This window comes from Heterodontus francisci, chromosome 6 (assembly GCF_036365525.1).
Source record: "Heterodontus francisci isolate sHetFra1 chromosome 6, sHetFra1.hap1, whole genome shotgun sequence".
Lineage (NCBI taxonomy): Eukaryota > Metazoa > Chordata > Chondrichthyes > Heterodontiformes > Heterodontidae > Heterodontus > Heterodontus francisci.
Window position 1 is genome coordinate 5,862,886 of NC_090376.1, and position 20,109 is coordinate 5,882,994.

The 20,109-nt window shown below is 42.7% G+C and overlaps 1 protein-coding gene across 2 annotated transcripts in view; it reads right to left on the reverse strand.

Moving 5' to 3' along the window:
• numa1 (nuclear mitotic apparatus protein 1) overlaps positions 1 to 20,109 on the reverse strand; it is a 94,736-nt gene that overhangs the window by 73,267 nt on the left and 1,360 nt on the right. The window contains exon 2 of one of the 2 annotated variants that reach the window (XM_068033024.1): positions 11,853 to 11,986. The exons of the other annotated variant lie outside the window; for it this stretch is intronic. The gene's annotated coding sequence lies outside the window, so the exon portion shown is untranslated. The remainder of the gene's footprint in view (positions 1 to 11,852; positions 11,987 to 20,109) is intronic. 2 annotated transcript variants of the gene reach the window in all.

Sequence of the window (20,109 nt, forward strand, 5' to 3'; positions counted from 1 at the left end):
CAAAAAAGGGGCTGTACTATATGTAGGAGGAGTACTACAGACCCTCCCAAACAGTCAGAGGGCGATAGAAGAGCAAATCTGTAGGCAAATCTCGGAGAAGTTCAAAAACAATAGGGCAGTAACAGTAGGGGATTTTAACGACTCCAATATTAACTGGGATAGTTATAGTGTGAAAGGAACTGAGGGAGCAGAATTCTTGAGGTGCATTCAAGAGAAGTTTTTTGGCCAGTTAGTAGTAAGTCCAACAAAAGAGGGCGCAGTTTTATGAAATGAAGCTGGGCAGGTGGAAGGAGTGGCAGTGGGAGAGCACTTTAGTGGTAGTGATCATAAGTCAGTCAGTTTTAACATGATTATGGAAAAGGACAGAGATAGAACAGGAGTTACAGTTCTAAATTGGGGCAGGGCCAATTTTACTAAACTGAGGAATGATTTAGCAAAAATGAACAGGAAACAACTACTTGAAGGTAATCAGTGTTAGAGCAGTGGGAGGCATTCAAAGGGGAGATTCAAGGGGTTCAGGGTAAACATGTTCCTACAAAAAAGGGTGAGACAACCAAATGTAGAGCCCATGGATGTCAAGGAGCCTACAGGGTAAGATGAGGCAAGCAATGAAAGCTTATGTCCGACACTGAATACTACAGAAAACCGAGAGGACTATAGAAAGTGGAGGGGTGAAATCAAAAAGGAAATTAGGAAAGCAAAGAGAGGACATGAAAGAATATTGGCAAGCATAATCAAGGTGAACCCAAAGATGTGTTATCAATTAAGAGTAAGAGGATAACTAAGGAAAGAGTAGGGCCCATAAAAGACCAAAAAGGTACCCTATGTGTAGAGGCCGAAGATATTGGTATGGTTCTGTCTGTCTTCACAAAAGAGGGGAACGATGCAGATATTGTAGTTAAGGAGGAGGAGTGTGAAGTATTGGATGTGATAAACATGGGGAGAGAGGAAATATTAATGGGATTAGCATCCTTCAAAGTGGATAAATCACCAGGGCCAGATGAAATGTACCCCAGGCTATTAAAAGAGCCAGGGAGGAAATAGGTCTGACCATCATTTTCCAATCCTCACTGGATACAGGTGTGGTGCCAGAGGATTGAAGAACTGCTAACGTTGTACCGTTGTTTAAAAAGGGAGTGAGGGATAAACTGAATAATTACAGGCCAGTCAATCTAACCTCAGTAGTGGGCAAATTATTGGAATCAATTCTGAGATAGGATAAACCGTCACTTATAAAAGGTACAGATTAATCAAGAATAGTCAGCATGGATTTGTTGAGGGAAGATCGAGCCTGACAAGAACACAAGAAATAGGAGCAGAAGTAGACCATATGGCCTGCTCTGCCATTCAATATGATCATGGCTGATCTTGGGTTTCAATTCCACTTTCCTACCCACTCCCCATATCCCTTTATTTCCTGAGACACCAAAAATCTATCTATCCCAGCCTTAAATGTATTCAACCATGGAGTATCCACAACCCTCTGCGGTAGAGAATTCCAAAGATTCACAACCCTTTGAGTGAAGTAATTTCTCCTCATCTCAGTCCTGAATGATTGGCCCCTTATCCTGAGACTGTGTCTCCGTGTTCTAGATTCTCCAACTAGCGGAAACAATCTCTCAGCTTCTACCCTATCAAGCCCTTTCAGAATCTTGTATGTCTCAATAATATCGCCTTTCATTCATCTAAACTCCAGAGAATATAGGCCAAATTTACTCAGCGTCTCATCATAGGACAACTCCCTCATCCCAGGGACCAATTTAGTAAACCTTCGCTGCACTGCCTCCAGTGCAAGTATATCCATCCTTAAACGTGGAGACCAAAACTGCACACAGTATTCCAGGTGCAGTCTCACCAAGCCCTGTACAATTTAGTAAGGCTTCTTTATTCCAGTACTCCAATCCCCTTGCAATTAAGGCCAGCGTGCCATTTGTTTTCCTAACAACCTGCTGCACCTGCATGTTAACTTTGTGCATTCCTTGTACGAGTACCCCAAGCGTCTCTGAACATCAACAATTACTAGTTTCACATCTTTTAAAAAATAATCTGCTTTTCTATTTTTAAGACCAAAGTGAACAACTTCACATTTCCCTACATTATACTCCATTTGCCATCTTGTTGCCCACTCACTTAACCTGTTTATATCTCTTTGCAGCCTATGTCCTTCCCACAGCTTACCTTTCCACCAAGCTTTGTATCATCAGCAAACATTACTCTCAGTCTCTTCATCCAAGTCATTAATATAGAGCGTAAATAGCTTGAGGCCCCAGCACTGATCCTTGCGGCACCCCACTATTCACTGCCAGCCAACTTGAGAATGCCCCATTTGTGCCCACTCTCTCTTCCACCCCCAACTGCATGAGCCCTTATCTTGCCTATTAATCTTCTATGTGGCATCTTATCAAATGCCTTTTGGAAATCCAGGTATACTACATCTACTGGTTCCCCTTTATCTACTCTACTATTTACATCCTCAAAAAACTAATAAATTTGTCAAACGGGATCTCCCTTTAGTTAAAAACCATGCTGACCTGTTCTAATCATACTATGCTTTTCCAAGTCCATTGTTAAAACTTCTTTAATAATAGTTTCCAGCATCTTCCCAACGACTGATGTTAGGCTAACTGGCCTGTTTTCTTTCCCCCTTCTTTCTTGAAAAGCGGTCTAACATTTGTCAACTTCCAATCTGACAGGATCATTCCCGAGTCTCAGGAATTCTGGAAAATCATAGCCAGCGCATCCACCATCTCTGCAGCTATCTCTTTTGGAACCCTAGGGTGTAGGCCATCTGGTCCCGGGGACTTGTGAGATTTTAGTCCAAGTTTCTCCAATACTTTTTCTCGGCCGATATCACTTTCCTTAATTTCCTCACTCTTTTTAGCCCCTAGTTTACTGTCTATTTCTGGTATGGAACTTGTGTTTTCTACTGTGAAGACAGACACAAAGTTGTTCAATGCCTCTGTCTCAAAGGGACCAATGTCTACTTTAGCTACTCTCTTCCTTTTTATGTACTTATGAAAGCTCTTACAATCTGTTTTTATATTGCTGGCTAGTTTACTCATATTCTATTTTTTCCCTTTTTATCAACTTTTTGGTGGCCCTTTGCTGGTTTCTAAAACATTCCCAATCCTCAGACTTGCTACTATTTTTTGCAACATTGTAAGCCTCTTCTTTTAGTCTAATACTCTCCTTAACTTCCTGAGTGAGCCACGGGATGGGTCTTTGACGAGTTTTTGTTTTTGAATGGAATGTACTTTAGTTGAACCCTTTGGATTGTTTCTTGAAATGTTTCCCACTGTTCATTTACCGCCATACCTTCCAGTCTATTCACCCAATTAACCTTAGCCAGTTCTCTCCTCATATCTTCATAATTGGCTTTAAGATTCTTGTTTGTGATTGAAATGTGTCACTTTCAGACTTAACATGAAAGTCAATGATATTCCGATCACTATTTCCCAGTGGATCTTTTACTACGATGTTGCTTATTACACAATACGAGATCTAAAATAGCTTTATCCCTAGTCCATTCTACAACGTATTGCTCCAAGAAACTGTCACAAAAACATTCTACAAACTCATCTTCTAGACCACTGTTGCCAATTTGATTGTCCCAATCTATATGCAGATTAAAGTCCCCCACAATTAATATATTACCTTTTTTACATTCTCCAATAATTTCCCATTTAATGTTCTGTCCAATAATATAACTACTGTTAGGGGGCCTGTACATTATTTTCCACCAGTGTTTTCTGATTCCTGCTATTCCTAATTTTCACCCAAATTGATTCTAGGCCAGATCCCTTCTTATTAATAAAACCAAAATACTGCAGATGCTGGAGATCTGAAATAAAAACAGAAAGTGCTGGAAATACTCAGCAGGTCTGGCAGCATCTGTGGAGAGAGAAGCAGAGCTAACATTTCATGCCAGTTCTGATGATAGGTCACTGACCTGAAACATTAACTCTGCTTCTCTCTCCACAGATGCTGCCAGACCTCCTGAGTATTTGAAGCACATTCTGTTGTTATCATTCTTATTAATGTCCTTACGTCATCCTTTACCATCAGGGCTACCCCTCCTCCTCTACCATTCTGTCTGTCTCTCTGAAATATTGTGTACCCTGGAATATTCATTTCTCAACCTTGATCTCCTTGTAATCACATCTCAGTAATGGCAATTAGATCTAGATCATTTACCTCTATTTGCGCCACTAGTTGATCTATCATATTACAGATGCTTCGTGCATTCAGATAAAGGAACTTTAATTCCACTTTTTTACCTCTATTTGCTGCCTTATCTGCCGATGTACAATTTTAGTTAAACTCTCTGTCCCTTCCTGTCCCATTTTGTTAGCATTTACCCACACCACTATCCTGTTCCGGTGCCCTGACCTCTCTCTTTGAATTTCTAAATTTCCCTTTACCCAAACCCTCCCCCTGCTAACTTGATTACATTTTTTGAGGAGGTAACAAGGAGGATTGATGAGGGTGGTGCAGTTGATCTGGTCTACATGGATCGTAACAAGGCTTTTGACAAGGTCCCACGTGGCAGACTGGTTAAAAAAATAAAAGTCCATGGGATCCAGGGATAATGTAGCAAGGTGGATACAAAATTGGCTCGATGGCAAAAAACAAGGTAATTGGCGTTCCGCAGGGCTCAATACTAGGTCCCCTGATTTTTGTGCTATATATTAACGATTTGGATGTCAAATGTAGAGGGTATAATCAAGAAGTTTAGACGACACAAAAATTGGCCAAGTGGTTGATAGCGAGGAGGATAGCTGTAGGAAGATATCAATGGACTGGTCAGGTGGGCAGAAAAGCGGCAAATGGAATTCAACCCGGAGAAGTGTGAGGTGATACATTTGGGGAGGTTAAACAAGGTAAAGGAATACACGATTAATGGGAGAATACTGAGAGGTGCAGAGGATGTGAGAGACCTTGGAGTGAATGTCCACAGGTTATGATGGAACTGTATAGATCATTAGGCCACAATTTTAGTATTGTGTGCAGTTCTGGTCAACAGAAAGGATGTAATTGCACTAGAGAGTGTGCAGAAGAGATTTATGAGGATGTTGCCAGGACTGGAAAATTGCAGCTATGAGGAAAGATTGATAGGCTGGGGTTGTTCTTTTGGAGGCTGAGAAGAGATTTGATTGAGATGTACAAAATTGTGAGGAACCTGGATAGAGTGGATGGAAAGAGCCCATTTACCTTAGCAGAGAAGTCAGTGACTGGGGGCATTAGATTTAAAGTGATTGATAGAAGGATTAGAGGGGAGATGAGGAAAAAAAAATTTCACCCAGAGGGTGTTGGGGGTCTGGAACTCACTGCCCGAAAGGGTAGCAGAGGCAGAAACCGTCAACTCATTTAAAAGGTGCCTGGATATGCAACTCAAGTGCTGTAACCTGCAGGGCTACAGACTAAATGCTGGTAAGTGAGATTAGGCTGGGTGGCTCAGTTCCCGGCTGGCGCAGACACGATGGGCTATAACTTTCTATGTTTCTATGTTACTCAGCAGGTCTGGCAGCATCTGTGGAGAGAGAACCAGAGTTAATGTTTCAGGTTGCATCTTTTATCAGAACTGGATGAAATTGGAGACTTAACAGTTTTTAAGCAAGTACAGAGGCAGAGAAACTGAGCGGGGGAGGAAAGAAGAAAAGGGAATGTCGATGAAAGGGTGGAAGGCAGGAGTGATTAAATGATAAAAGGGATGATGATGCAAGGAAAAAGGGGGTGGCAATCAGCTCCTGACCACATATTCACACTATCACTAAAGACCCCCTATTTCCACCTCTGTAATGTAAGCAACACCTCGATTTTCAAATTCTCATTTTAATTTTCAAATCCTCCTCTCACCCCTCCCTATCTCTACATCCTGTTCCAGCCCTACAACTCTCTGAAATATCTGTGTTCCTCCAATTCCAGTGTCTTGTTCCACCATCAGCAGCTGTGCCTTCAGGTTCGAACAGAAAGTGTTGGAAATACTCAGCAGGTCTGGCAGCATCTGCGGAGAGAGAAACACCAGAAATTCCCTCCCTAAAGCTCTCTTTCCTCCCTTTAAGACGTGCCTTAAAACCGGTCATCTACCCAAATATCTCTATGTGGCTGGGTGTCAAATTTTGTTTGATAACACTCCTGGGAAGTGCCTTCAATGTTTCATTGTGTTAAAAACGCTGTATAAATAAAAATTGTTGCTGTACTGGGATAAGTAAAGAAACAAAAGATGTTCCCAGAGGAGTTGTAAATAGCAACAGCAGAACCATTACCAGCACCTGCTGTCTGAAAAAACAGTCATTGTGTTTATGATCTGAAGGTATTGAAAACAACATTGAGTCCGGAAGGTTATAATTATGTAATTAATTGGCAATGGCGAAAAGGACCACTTTTGAAGATTGAGTGTCCTAACAGTGTCAGTGCAAGTCAGCAGTCGGAGGTGAAATGCAGTTGTACCTCTTGACATGGCATGAGAGATGGCAAATGGAGTTTAATGTGGAAAAGTGCGAGGTGATTCACTTTGGAAGGAGTAACAGGAATGCAGAGTACTGGGCTAATGGGAAGATTCTTGGTAGTGTAGATGAACAGAGAGATCTTGGTGTCCAGGTGCATAAATCCCTGAAGGTTGCTACCCAGGTTAATAGGGCTGTTAAGAAGGCATATGGTGTATTAGCTTTTATTAGTAGGGGGATCGAGTTTCGGAGCCACGAGGTCATGCTGCAGCTGTACAAAACTCTGGTGAGACCGCACCTGGAGTATTGCGTGCAGTTCTGGTCACCGCATTATAGGAAGGATGTGGAAGCTATGGAAAGGGTGCAGAGGAGATTTACTAGGATGTTGCCTGGTATGGAGGGAAGGTCTTATGAGGAAAGGCTGAGGGACTTGAGGTTGTTTTCGTTGGAGAGAAGGAGGAGGAGAGGGGACTTAATAGAGACATATAAGATAATCAGAGGGTTAGATAGGGTGGATAGTGAGAGTCTTTTTCCTCGGATGGTGATGGCAAACACGAGGGGACATAGCTTTAAGTTGAGGGGTGATAGATATAGGACAGATGTCAGAGGTAGTTTCTTTACTCAGAGAGTAGTAGGGGCGTGGAACGCCCTGCCTGCAGCAGTAGTAGACTCACCAACTTTAAGGGCATTTAAGTGGTCATTGGATAGACATATGGATGAAAATGGAATAGTGTAGGTCAGATGGTTTCACAGGTCGGCGCAACATCGAGGGCCGAAGGGCCTGTACTGCGCTGTAATGTTCTAATTCTCTAATTCGAATAAGAGACATCACTATCCCTCCTTGTGGCAGCTTGGCTCAGTTGGAAGCGCATTTATGTATCAGAGGTGAGCAGTTGTTGGATCAAAATCCACACCAGTTCTTCAGCTCAGTTTAAGCTCACACTCCTAAGAGGATTTAGAGGAGACTTTGAAACCCTAGACCCTGTTTAGCTGGAGGATATTTTGGTTCCATGAGGAACAAGAAGGTCCCCCAGTGTCCCAGCCAACATTTTACCCTCAAACAATGCAACAACTTGTATTTACAGAGCTTTTAGCAGTAAAAGCATTCCAAGGTACTTCACAGGAGTGTTATTAGAAAACAGATTTTCTGGTCATTCATCTCAATAACTGTGCCATTGCGTTGTGGCTCAGCAGGTAGCACTCTCACCTGTGAATCAGAAGGTTGTGGGTTCAAGTCCCACTCCAAAGACTTAAGCACAAAAATCGAGGCAGATCCTCCCGGCACAAAACTGAGGAAGCGCCGCGCTGTTGGAGGTGCTGGCTTTTGGCTATGACCTATGTCCAACTGAGAGATTTCACAAGATTCCATGCACTATTTCGAAGAAGGGCAAGGGAGTTCTCCCCAGTGTTCTGGCCAATATTTATCCCTCAACAAACATTGTTAAACTAGACGATTGGAGTCATTATCTCATTGTTATTTATGGAACCATAGAAAAGTTACGGCAGAGAAAGAAGCCATTCAGCCCATCCTGTCTACGTGGGCTGAAAAAACTAGCCACCCAATCTAATCCCACCTTCCAGCATCTGGTCCGTAGTCTTGCAGGTTATGGCATTTCAGGTGCAGGTCCAGGTACCTTTTAAATCGGGGCGGTGAATTCCAGATACCCACCACCCTCTGGGTGAAAACATTTTTCCCACATGTCCCCTCTAATCCTTCTACCAATCACTTTAAATCTGTACCCCCGGTAATTGACCTCTCCGCTGGGGGAAACAGGTCCTTCCTGTCTACTCTATCTAGGCCCCTCATAATTTTGTACACCTCAATTGTCACCCCTCAGCCTAAGGAAAACAACCCTAGCCTATCCACTCTTTCCTCATAGCTGCAACTTTCCAGCCCTGGCAACATTCTTGTAAATTTCCTCTGCACACTCTCCAGAGCAATTATGTCCTTCCTGTAATGTGTTGACTAGAACTGTACTCAGTACTCCAGCTGTGGCCTAACCAGCGTTTTATACAGTTCCAGCAGTACATCCCTGCTTTTGTATTCTATACCTCGGCCAATAAAGGAAAGCATTCCATATGCCTTCTTCACCACTCTATCTACCTGTCCTGCCACCTTCAGAGACCTGTGGACACGCACTCCAAGGTCTCTCACTTCTTCTACCCCTCTCAATATCCTCCCATTTATTGTGTATTCCCTTGCTTTGTTTGCCCTCCCCAAATTCCATTTGCCACTTTTCCGCCCACTCAACCAAACCATTGATTTAATTCTGGAGTCTACAGCTATCTTCTTCATGATCAACTACATGGACAATTTTTGTGTCATCAGCAAATTTCCCAATCATCCCTCCCACATTTAAGTCCAAATCATTAATATATACCACAAATAGCAACGGACCCAACACTGAACCCTTTGGAACGCCACTGGAAACCGTTTTCCATTCGCAAAAACATCCATTGACTATTACCCTTTGTTTCCTGGTCCTGAGCCAATTTTGGATCCAACTCGCCACACTCTCCTGTATCCCATGGGCTTTTACTTTTCTGACCAGTCTGCCATGTGGGACCTTGTCAAATGCCTTACTAAAATCCATGCAGACAACATCCACTACACTACCCTCATCAATCCTCCTTGTTACTTCCTCAAAAAGTTCAATTAAGTTGGTAAGACACGACCTTCCCTTAACAAATCCATGCTGCCTATCCCTGATTAATCCGTGCTTAAGTGACAATTTTCCTATCTCTCAGAATTGATTCTAATAATTTGCCCACCACAGATGTCAGACTAACCGGCCTATAATTATTTGGCCTATTCCTCGCACCCTTTTTAAACAACGGCACAACATTCGCAGACCTCCAATCCTTTGGTACCTTGCCTGTATCTAGTGAGAATTTGAACATGATCCTCAAAGCATCTGCTATTTCCTCTCTGGCTTCCTTTAACAGCCTGGGATACAGTTCATCCGGCCCTGGCGATTTATCCACTTTCAAGGATGTCAGACCCTCTGGTACATTCTCTCTCATTATGCTTATCGTATCTAATATTTCACACTCCTGCTCTTTAACTACAATGTCTGCATCATCCCTCTCCTTTGCGAAGACAGAGACAAAGTACTCATTAAGAATCCTGCCCACATCTTCTGCATCCATGCATAAGTTCCCTTGTACATCTCTGATAGGCCCTACCCTTTCCTTAGTTATCCTCTTGCTCTTAATGTACTGATAAAACATCTTTGGCTTTTCCTTGATTTTACCTGCCAATAATTTTTCATGTCCTCTCTTTGCTTTCCTAATTTCCTTTTTTACTTCACCCCTGCACTTTCAATACTCCTGTAGCCTTTCTAAAGTATTGTTTTTTATGACTGTCATAGCTTTCTTTTTCTGCTTTATCTTATCCTGTATGCTTCTAGATAACCAGAGGACTTTAGATTTGGCAGTACCACCCTTTATCTTTGTGGGGACATGCCTACACTGTGCCTGTAGAATCTCGCTTTTGAATGCCTCCCACTGGTTTGCCTCTGATTTTCCTTCAAGTAGCTGTATCCAGTCCACTTTCACCAGATCACCTCTCAGCTTCGTAAAATCTGCCTTCCCCCAATTTACAACTTTTACTCCTGTTCTATCTTTGTCCTTTTCCATAATAATGCTAAATCTAACTCTATTATGGTCACTATCTCCAAAATGGGCACCCACTGCTACTTCATCCACTTGCCCAGCTTGATCTCCTAAGATTAAATCTAGAATTGCACCCCCTCTCGTTGGTCTTGTTACGTGCTGGCTAAAAGTTCTCTTGAATGCAATTCAAGAATTTTGTACCCTCTGTACCCTTCATACTGTTTGCATCCCAGTTGATATTAGGGTAGTTCAAATCCCCAACTATAATTGCCTTATTGTTTTTGCACTCAGAAATTTGCCTACATATTTGTTCTTCTATCTCCCTCTCACTATTTGTGGTCTATAGTACACTCCTAGTAGTGTGGCTGCCCCTTTTCTATTTCTGAGCTCAACTCATACGGCCTCATTTGATAATTCACGTGCTTGCTGTGCACAAATTTGCTGTCACGTTTCCTACATTATAACAGTGACTACACTTCAAAAGTACTTCATTGGCTACAAATGCTTTGGGATGTCTTGATTTTTTGAAAGGTGCGATAGAAATGCAAGTCTATTTTTCTAATGCCACTGTTGATATTAACAGACATCAAGGTTAGAGCCAGGCCACTTAACAGTGAAGGCAGGAAACCTTTTTCCAACTTAAAAGGGTAGCAGGAATCTGGAACTCACTCCCCTGAAGGCCGTGGATACTGGGTCAATTGAAATTTTTAGAACAGAGATTGATGGAATTTGTTAGGCAAGAGTGTCAAGGAACATGGAGCAAAGGCAGATAAATGCAGTTGAGGTTATGATCAAATAGAATGGCGGAATGGGCTTGAGCTGAATCGGATGCTCCTTCCCCAGCATTTTAAATCGTTCTGAAACATAAATATAAGTATTTATATACTTAGGGCACCACAAAGCCTCCTCTCAATGGGATGCTGACAACATGTGGGATTCTGCTTACAATCCCTCATAAATACATCCTTTATCTCACCCATAATGCAGTGAAGCAATAGGGAGAGGCTAGGCCAATATGAGCAGCTTGCTCACATGGTGAGTGTTTGGTGACCATCACGTGCATCCTCTGATGTTGTTAGCTAATAGCATGATCATTACAATAACTTGCTTTTATATAGCAGCTTTAACATCATAAAAACCTCCAAGGCACTTCACAGGAGCGTTATCAAACAACACCAAGTCACATAAAGAGATATTAGGACAAATGACCAAAAGCTTGGTCAAAGGTAGGTTTTAAGGGGCATCTAACAGGAGCAGAGAGATTTAGGGGGGAAATTCCAGAGCTTAAAGCCAAGGCAACTGAACATACAACCACCAACGGTGGAGTGATTAAAATTGGGGATGCGCAAGAGGCCAGAATTGGAGGAGCACAGAGATCTCAGAGGGTTGTAGGACTGGAGGAGATTACAGAGATAGAGAGGGGCAAGACCATGAAGGGAATTAAGTGAAAGATGTGAATTTTAAAAATTGAGGCATTGACGGACCAGGAGCTAACATAGGTCAGTGAGCACTGGCGGAGGGGTGGGGTGAATGGTAAATGGGATTTGATGCACATTAGAACCAGAAATTATAAAACCTTAGCCTACAACCCGTTCCTCCAAATACATTTATTTAAACTCAATACATCAGTCCTTGTTTTTCTGAAATTTGCTCTGTTGTCCCTCCCAAACTACGAATACTCCATCCGATACTCATCCTCCTCCTCACAATGTTGAAATCAAGAGCCAACCATACAGCCTCCTGTTCAAATATCACTCTTTGCCAGGGCCTTAAAGCAGTGGTACACCTTACCCTCTTTAGTCTTTTTCCTCTTCTGACAAGCTACAAGCTTTGAAAGCCTGAGCTAGTCCTGGTCCATCTCTCCTCTCCTGCCCAACTTTGGCTAAGTCCTACCTGCGATGGGCCTTGGGGCCCTATGTCCAACTCTTTGAAATTTAAAATAAAAAAACATTTAAACAGTAAGGAGTATTAGGCAAGTTAAATTCGCACACTGCAATATTACGATATTAAAAATTGATTCATTAAAACTGTCCAAACAGGGCTGGCAACATCATTTTAAAAAGCTTTTAACAATTACTTTAGTTAAACACTGGGGCCGAGAGAAAAGAAAAAAAAACAACAGATTAGGGAATACCATGTTCCTTCACTCCACAATACCAGATATCTAAACACTTCAAAAACACAGGATCAGCTCTTGGTTAGATTCCTATTCGCACGTTAGTTCTTTCTCCACACAACGCTGGTGATTATCGCTCTCTAACGTCTCAGGTTTTTAAGCTGCTTACTCTCTGCATTTCAACCCCAGGCTCCTCCTCTCCTCCTCCCATCCAGCCCTTCCTGCTGATGGGAACATGCACACTAAATTCAACAATGCACTCACTGTGCTTTATATTAACACCATCTAAATTCAAAGTTGCTAAATTCAATGTATCTGAACTCTATTCTTAGTACTAAATTCTTATTTCACACATTTCAAATTTGTGCAGCACCAAGGCCATTCAGCACATCGTGTCTGTGCTGGCTCTTGGAAAGAGCTATCTAATTAGTCCCACTCTCCCCTGCTCTTTTCCCCATAGCTCTGCAAGTTTTTTCCCTTTCAAGCATTTATCCAATTTCTTTTTCAATTTTACTATTGAAGCTGCTTCCACTGCCCTTCCAAGCAGAGCATTTCACATCACAACAACTCGCTGTATAAAAAATAGTTCTCACCTGGACTTTTCTGTAAATTATCTTAAATCTGAATTCTCTGGTTACTCATGCCAGTGGAAACAGTTTTTCCTTATTTACTCTATCAAAACCCCCTTAGGATTTTGAGCACTCCTATTAAATCTCCCCTTAACCTTCTCTGCACCAAGGAGAACAATGCCAGCTTCTCCACTCCTTTGTATTTTCGGTGCAAAAAAAAGACTGAATTATCAATATTTTTTTTTTTTAAATTCTCACATTTTCTTGATAACTTGCAAGTGTGCTGCCTGCACCAAGCAGCATTGCTAATGTATCAAGATGTAATATAATTTATAAAAACCTTACATCTGTGCACACGACCTGTCAACTTTTTGTATTACAAATGCAATGAAAACTGCTCATGTAATTTTGTCATGCTGTAATTCCACCTTCTCCACAAAGACAGCACTGCACAAATTCCACTGGCTGGAGGGAGTAACAGCAGTGTAACATACTTACACGGGCAATTAACATTATAAGCGTGGGCAAAGGAACTTATTGTGGAAAATAAAGATAATGGCAGACAGCATGACTTGAAAACAGGGATGAAATTCTGCCCTTGGTAGAGATTTCCCCTACTCACTGATCCTGCTATGCTTGAGCACTGTATTTAGCCTCAGCTTCCCATTGGGAGATTGTCTAATTGTTCTTAAATTTAGAAACCACACAGTTCTCTCAAACGAAGGAATCTGCAGCAGTTACTCTGCATCTTTCTCTGTCCTGCCACTGGCTGATTGTCACTCAATTCCCATCAGACCCAGTAACAACCAAGAAGATAGAAAGCGCTCATTGTTTGCAAGAGGCTAACCTTGAAAAGTACAGATCAATAAAGATACCAATATTTAGTTACAAAGAAATGTCACTTTTTATTTTAATTCTCTTTTCTCCGAATGTGCTGAATCATTCTGCTTCAGCTCCACCAGCACATTTCCGGTGGTCATTTCTCCTGCGACCCTATGCAAAGTCTCAGGAATATGGTAGCAATGTGGTTATATTACTAGACCAGAAATCCAGAGGCTAAACAAATGATTTGGAGACATGAGTTCAAATCCTGCCATGGCAGCTGAGGCATTTAAGTTCATTTTTTAAAATATTCTTGTAGGATGTGGGCATCACTGACAAGGCCATCATTTACTGCCCATCCCTAACTGCCTTTGAGAAGGTGGTGGGTAAGCTGCCTTCTTGAACTGCTGAAGTCCATCTGGTGTAGGTACACCCATAGTGCTGTTAGGGAGAGTGTTCCAGGAAGTTGACCCAGTGATGATGAAAGAATAACAATATATTTCCAAGTCAGGATGGCGTGTGGCTTGGAGGCGAACTTGCAGGTGGTGGTGTTCTCATGCGCCTGCTGCCTTTGTCCTTCTAGGTGGTAAAGGACGTGGGTTTGAAAGGTGCAGTCAAAGGAGGCTTGGTGAGTTGCTGCAATGCATCTTGTAGATGGTATCCATAGCAGTTTGTGCATCACTTTGCATTAGTGACAGTATAACTCTAGATCAAGGTCCCAACTCTGATGGGAGCAATAAGAGTCCCTCTGGAAGAGGGTGTCGCATTACAGCAGCTCCCAACTCTATGGTGTCAGCTTGCATCAGTGGGTAGACTTCTTGCCTCTGAGCCAGAAGGTAGTGGTTTCAATTCCTACTGCAAAGACGAACCCATAATCTAGGTTGACACACCCTGCGCAGTACTGAGGAAGTGCCACCCTGTTGGACCTGCTATCTTTCACATGAGATGTTAAACAAAGGCCACATCTGCCCTCCCACGTGGACATAGAAGAGCCCATGATGATATCTGTCCCTGAATCAACACCACTAAAAAAATTTTGTATCATTGCTGTCTGTGGGATCTTGCTGTGCATAAATTGGTTGCTGCGTTTTCCAAAATTACAAAGTCGTTTTGGGACGTTATGAGGTTGTAAAAGGCACTGTGTAAATACAAGTCCTTTAGTTCGTTACATCATTGAAGGCTGAATATGAAGGTAATCTTGCTAATGCTCTCAAAACATTTCAGGATTGTCAAACTGGAAACAGAGCTGTGTGAATGCATAAGCAGAGTTAGCTTCTGCCTGGGATATTCAGACTGGCAGTTGGGTTTTATACATCAGCTACCGCCAGACTGGAATCTATAATGCAAGCTAACCTCACAGCCTTAAACACTTTCATTCCATTCTTGGGATGTGGGTGTCACTGGCATATAATATTCCCTCTAATTTCTTTTTGCTGTCTGTCTATTCATTTAAGCTTGCCTGTGCATGCATAATAACTTAAAGGGGCCAATTTGTGCTTGGTCTGCACAGGAACTTATGCGTTGCTGCACAGCTGTGCAGCTTGGAGGGAACATTTCTGGCAAGCCAGCATTTATGGTCTATCCCTAGTTGCCCCTCGAAGAGGTGATGTGAGCCGCCTTATTGAACTGCTGCAGTCTATGTGGTGTAATTACACCCACAGTGCTGTTAGGGAGGGAGTTCCAGGATTTTGACCCAGCGTGAAGGAACAGCGATATAGTTCCAAATCAGGATGGTGTGTGGCGTGGAGGGGAACTTGCAAGTGATGGTGTCCCCATGCGTCCTGCTGTCTTTATCCTTCCAGGTGGTAGACATTGCAGGTTTGAGAGGAGCTGCCGAAGGAGCCTTGGTGAGTTGCTACAGTGCAAGCAGTGGACAGTACATACTGTAGCCACGGTGCACTGATGGTGGAGTGTGTTGATGTTTAAATCAGAGGCTGGGCTGCTGAATACTTACAAAAAAAAAGTTTATCTTCAGCTCTACTGAACTGCCTCATTTGCTTGCAGTTTTAAAATTAGTTAACTGCTGTCTTTATGGAATAAAAATTAGCAGCAGCCAGCATAAATCAGGGAAAGCAGCCTCATCCAGGCAGCCCCAGAAAGATTAATCCTACCCCACTCTTTCCCCTGATGACCAAGACACATCTCATGCAGGTACTTATGATATACAATAAACCAGTTATTCAGCAGACTGGGATCTTCCTACACATTGAGAGCCCTGGGGACTTTGACTAATGCACAGACTGCAATGTAATAATCACAAAGATCAAAAAATCAGACAAGTGGCAGAACAAAGATTACCTGGCTGGCCCCAGGTTTCAAAAGCAGGACACTCAGTTCGCTCCCTACGTCCATCTACAAATGATTCTCACCAAATCATCTCAAGAATTTTTCTCCAAAATCAGGTCGCTGGCAAGGGCTGGCATTTATTGTCCTTGAGAAGCTGGAGGTGAGCCTTGTAGCAACTATATTCTCAGAACTCCAGTATGTGGTGTACAATTTAATCTTCATTCAATGCCCCTTTCCACCAGTTCTTGGAGTCTTGGAAGACAGTTTTTCAGTGTTCAACTTGTCACTACCTATAAGGTCTAAAATAGATCCTTGGACTGCCCTGTTCCAATATAATCAAAGTCAGTTCCTGTAATCTCCACTTGTATCTCAACTGTCTGATGCCAGCTATCAGATAGCGTTTTGCTGTGAGTACACACTATTTGCCTCATATAACTTCAGCATCACATCCCATGATTTGTGTTTGAATACAAGATGCTATTGCCTGATTTACAGCAGCGAACAGTTTCAACAAACTCTACTAAAAGCTCCAAATATTTTTCCTATGCAGCAGCCATTCCATTTGAGTTATAGCTCCAATGTTTGCTCGCTTCCCCGAGTCTCAATCACATTGAGTTCTGACAATAGCTTTTAGCAGAATTATCAAAACCAAAATTAAAAGCAAGCTTTTTTTCTTTTTGCAGTGTTTTTTGAGTTTAAGTTTATATTTTAAAGTTTCTTTATAATAAAAAAATCACAGTCCAATATTTTAGACTCTAGGCTTGCTTTAACATGATGGGAATGCAGCTCTTTAGATATTTTTCCACCATAGGCTTGACCCTTCTTTCCATTCACTTCACCTCCCAGATCCCAGCCTAAATCTCCCAGAACCCCTCCATGAGGAGCGAAAGGATTTTATTGTGGATTCAAAACAGGTGAAGCAATCCAGAGTAAAATTAACTGGCGGAGCGGCAATTTCAATGGGATGAGAACAGATCAGGCCCAGATTAAATTGGAAACAAAGATTGATAGGCAAAACTGTAATGGAACAATGGGCTGCCTTTAAAGAGTTGGTTCAAGTACAGTCGAGGTACATTACCACGAGGGGGCAAGGTAGGACAAACAAAGCCAGAGCTCCCTAGATTTCAAAAGAGATACAGAGTAAGATGAAGCAGAAAAAGTGTGTGTTTGACAGATATCAGGTTGATAATACATGTGAGAATCAGGCTGAATACAGAAAGTTCAGAGGAGAAGCGAGAAAAGAAATAAGAGCAGCAAAGAGACAGCATGAGAAGAAACTGGCAGCCAACAAAAAAGGGAATCCAAAAGTCTTCTACAGGCATATAAATAGTAAAAGTATGGTAAAAGGAGCAGGGACAATTAGGGACCAAAAAGAGGATTTATGCAAGGATTTGTAAATGAGCTGGAAGAGGGTGTAGAAGGGTGGGTTAGTAAATTTGCGGATGACACTGAGGTCGGTGGAGTTGTGGATAGTGCCGAAGGATGTTGTAGGGTACAGAGGGACATAGATAGGCTGCAGAGCTGGGCTGAGAGATGGCAAATGGAGTTTAATGCGGAAAAGTGCGAGGTGATTCACTTTGGAAGGAGTAACAGGAATGCAGAGTACTGGGCTAATGGGAAGATTCTTGGTAGTGTAGATGAACAGAGAGATCTTGGTGTCCAGGTGCATAAATCCCTGAAGGTTGCTACCCAGGTTAATAGGGCTGTTAAGAAGGCATATGGTGTGTTAGCTTTTATTAGTAGGGGGATCGAGTTTCGGAGCCACGATGTCATGCTGCAGCTGTACAAAACTCTGGTGAGACCGCACCTGGAGTATTGCATGCAGTTCTGGTCACCGCATTATAGGAAGGATGTGGAAGCTTTGGAAAGGGTGCAGAGGAGATTTACTAGGATGTTGCCTGGTATGGAGGGAAGGTCTCACGAGGAAAGGCTGAGGGACTTGAGGTTGTTTTCGTTAGAGAGAAGGAGGAGGAGAGGTGACTTAATAGAGACATATAAGATAATCAGAGGGTTAGATAGGGTGGATAGTGAGAGTCTTTTTCCTCGGATGGTGATGGCAAACACGAGGGGACATAGCTTCAAGTTGAGGGGTGATAGATATAGGACAGATGTCAGAGGTAGTTTCTTTACTCAGAGAGTAGTAGGGGCGTGGAACGCCCTGCCTGCAACAGTAGTAGACTCGCCAACTTTAAGGGCATTTAAGTGGTCATTGGATAGATATATGGATGAAAATGGAATAGTGTAAGTCAGATGGTTTCACAGGTCGGCGCAACATCGAGGGCCGAAGGGCCTGTACTGCGCTGTAATGTTCTAATTCTAATTCCGAAGCAGAAGGCATGGCTAAGGTGCAAATGAGCACTATACATCTCTGTTTACCAAGGAAGAAGGTGCCACCAAAGTCGTAGTGAAAGAGGTGGTAGTTCATATACTGGATGGGCTAAAAATTGATAGAGGTATTATATAGACGGAGTAAAACAAGAAATGCTGGAAATACTCAGCAGGTCTGGCAGCATCTGTGGAGGAGAAGCAGAGTTAATATTTCAGGTCAGTGACTCTTCATCAGAATTGGCAAATGTTAGAATTGTAATAGGTTTTAAGCAAATAAAGCAGGGCTAAGGCAAGAGATAAAAAAAGGCACGGTGTTGATAGCTCAGAGGGGCAAAATCAACACCTTACCTTTTGTTATCTCTTGTCCCACCCCCACTTTATTTGGTTAAAACCTATTACATTTCTAACATTTGCCAGTTCTGATGAAGGGTCACAGACCTGAAACGTTAACTCTGCTTCTCTCTCTCCACAGATGCTGCCAGACCTGCTGAGTATTTCCAGCATTTCTTGTTTTTATTTCAGATTTCCAGCATCTGCAGTATTTTGCTTTCATATTAGATAGACTGGTTATTTTTCAAGATGCTGAGTCACCAATATCAGATCAGATGCAGGGCGGCACAGTGGCTAGCACTGCAGCCTCACAGCTGCAGGGACCCGGGTTCGATTCTGGGTACTGCCTGTGTGGAGTTTGCAAGTTCTCCCTGTGTCTGCGTGGGTTTTCTCCGGGTGCTCCGGTTTCCTCCCACAAGCCAAAAGACTTGCAGGTTGATAGGTAAATTGGCCATTATAAATTGTCACTAGTATAGGTAGGTGGTAGGGAAATATAGGGACAGGTGGGGATGTTTGGTAGGAATATGGGATTAGTGTAGGATTAGTATAAATGGGTGGTTGACGGTCGGCACAGACTCGGTGGGCCGAAGGGCCTGTTTCAGTGCTGTATCTCTAATCTAAAAATCAAAGATACTGAGGAAAGGGTGGAAATTGCAGAAACACTGGCCATAATCTTCCAATCCTCCTTAGATTCAAAGGGTGGTGTCACAGGACTGGAAAATTGCAAATGTTACACCCTTGTTCAAAAAAGGGTCTAAGGATAGACCCAGCAACTGCCAGTCAGTTTAATCTCAGTTGTGGGTAAGCTTTTAGAAGTGATAATCCAGGAAAAAATTAATAGTCACTTGGACAAATGTGGATTAATTAAGGAAAGCCAGCACAGATTTGTTAAGGACAAATTATATTTAATTAATTTGACTGAGTTTTTTGATGAGGTAAGAGAAATTTTCCTCCACACAAGATCAGGGGGCAGGTTGTTCAACCTTGCCCGTCTAAGAGCGAAGTCCAAAGTACGGAAAGTCCTCATCAGAGAACTCCTCTTTGCTGACGATGCTGCTTTAACATCTCACACTGAAGAATGCCTGCAGAGTCTCATCGACAGGTTTGCGTCTGCCTGCAATGAATTTGGCCTAACCATCAGCCTCAAGAAAACGAACATCATGGGGCAGGATGTCAGAAATGCTCCATCCATCAATATTGGCGACCACGCTCTGGAAGTGGTTCAAGAGTTCACCTACCTAGGCTCAACTATCACCAGTAACCTGTCTCTAGATGCAGAAATCAACAAGCGCATGGGTAAGGCTTCCACTGCTATGTCCAGACTGGCCAAGAGAGTGTGGGAAAATGGCGCACTGACACGGAACACAAAAGTCCGAGTGTATCAGGCCTGTGTCCTCAGTACCTTGCTCTACGGCAGCGAGGCCTGGACAACGTATGCCAGCCAAGAGCGACGTCTCAATTCATTCCATCTTCGCTGCCTTCGGAGAATACTTGGCATCAGGTGGCAGGACTATATCTCCAACACAGAAGTCCTTGAAGCGGCCAACACCCCCAGCTTATACACACTACTGAGTCAGCGGCGCTTGAGATGGCTTGG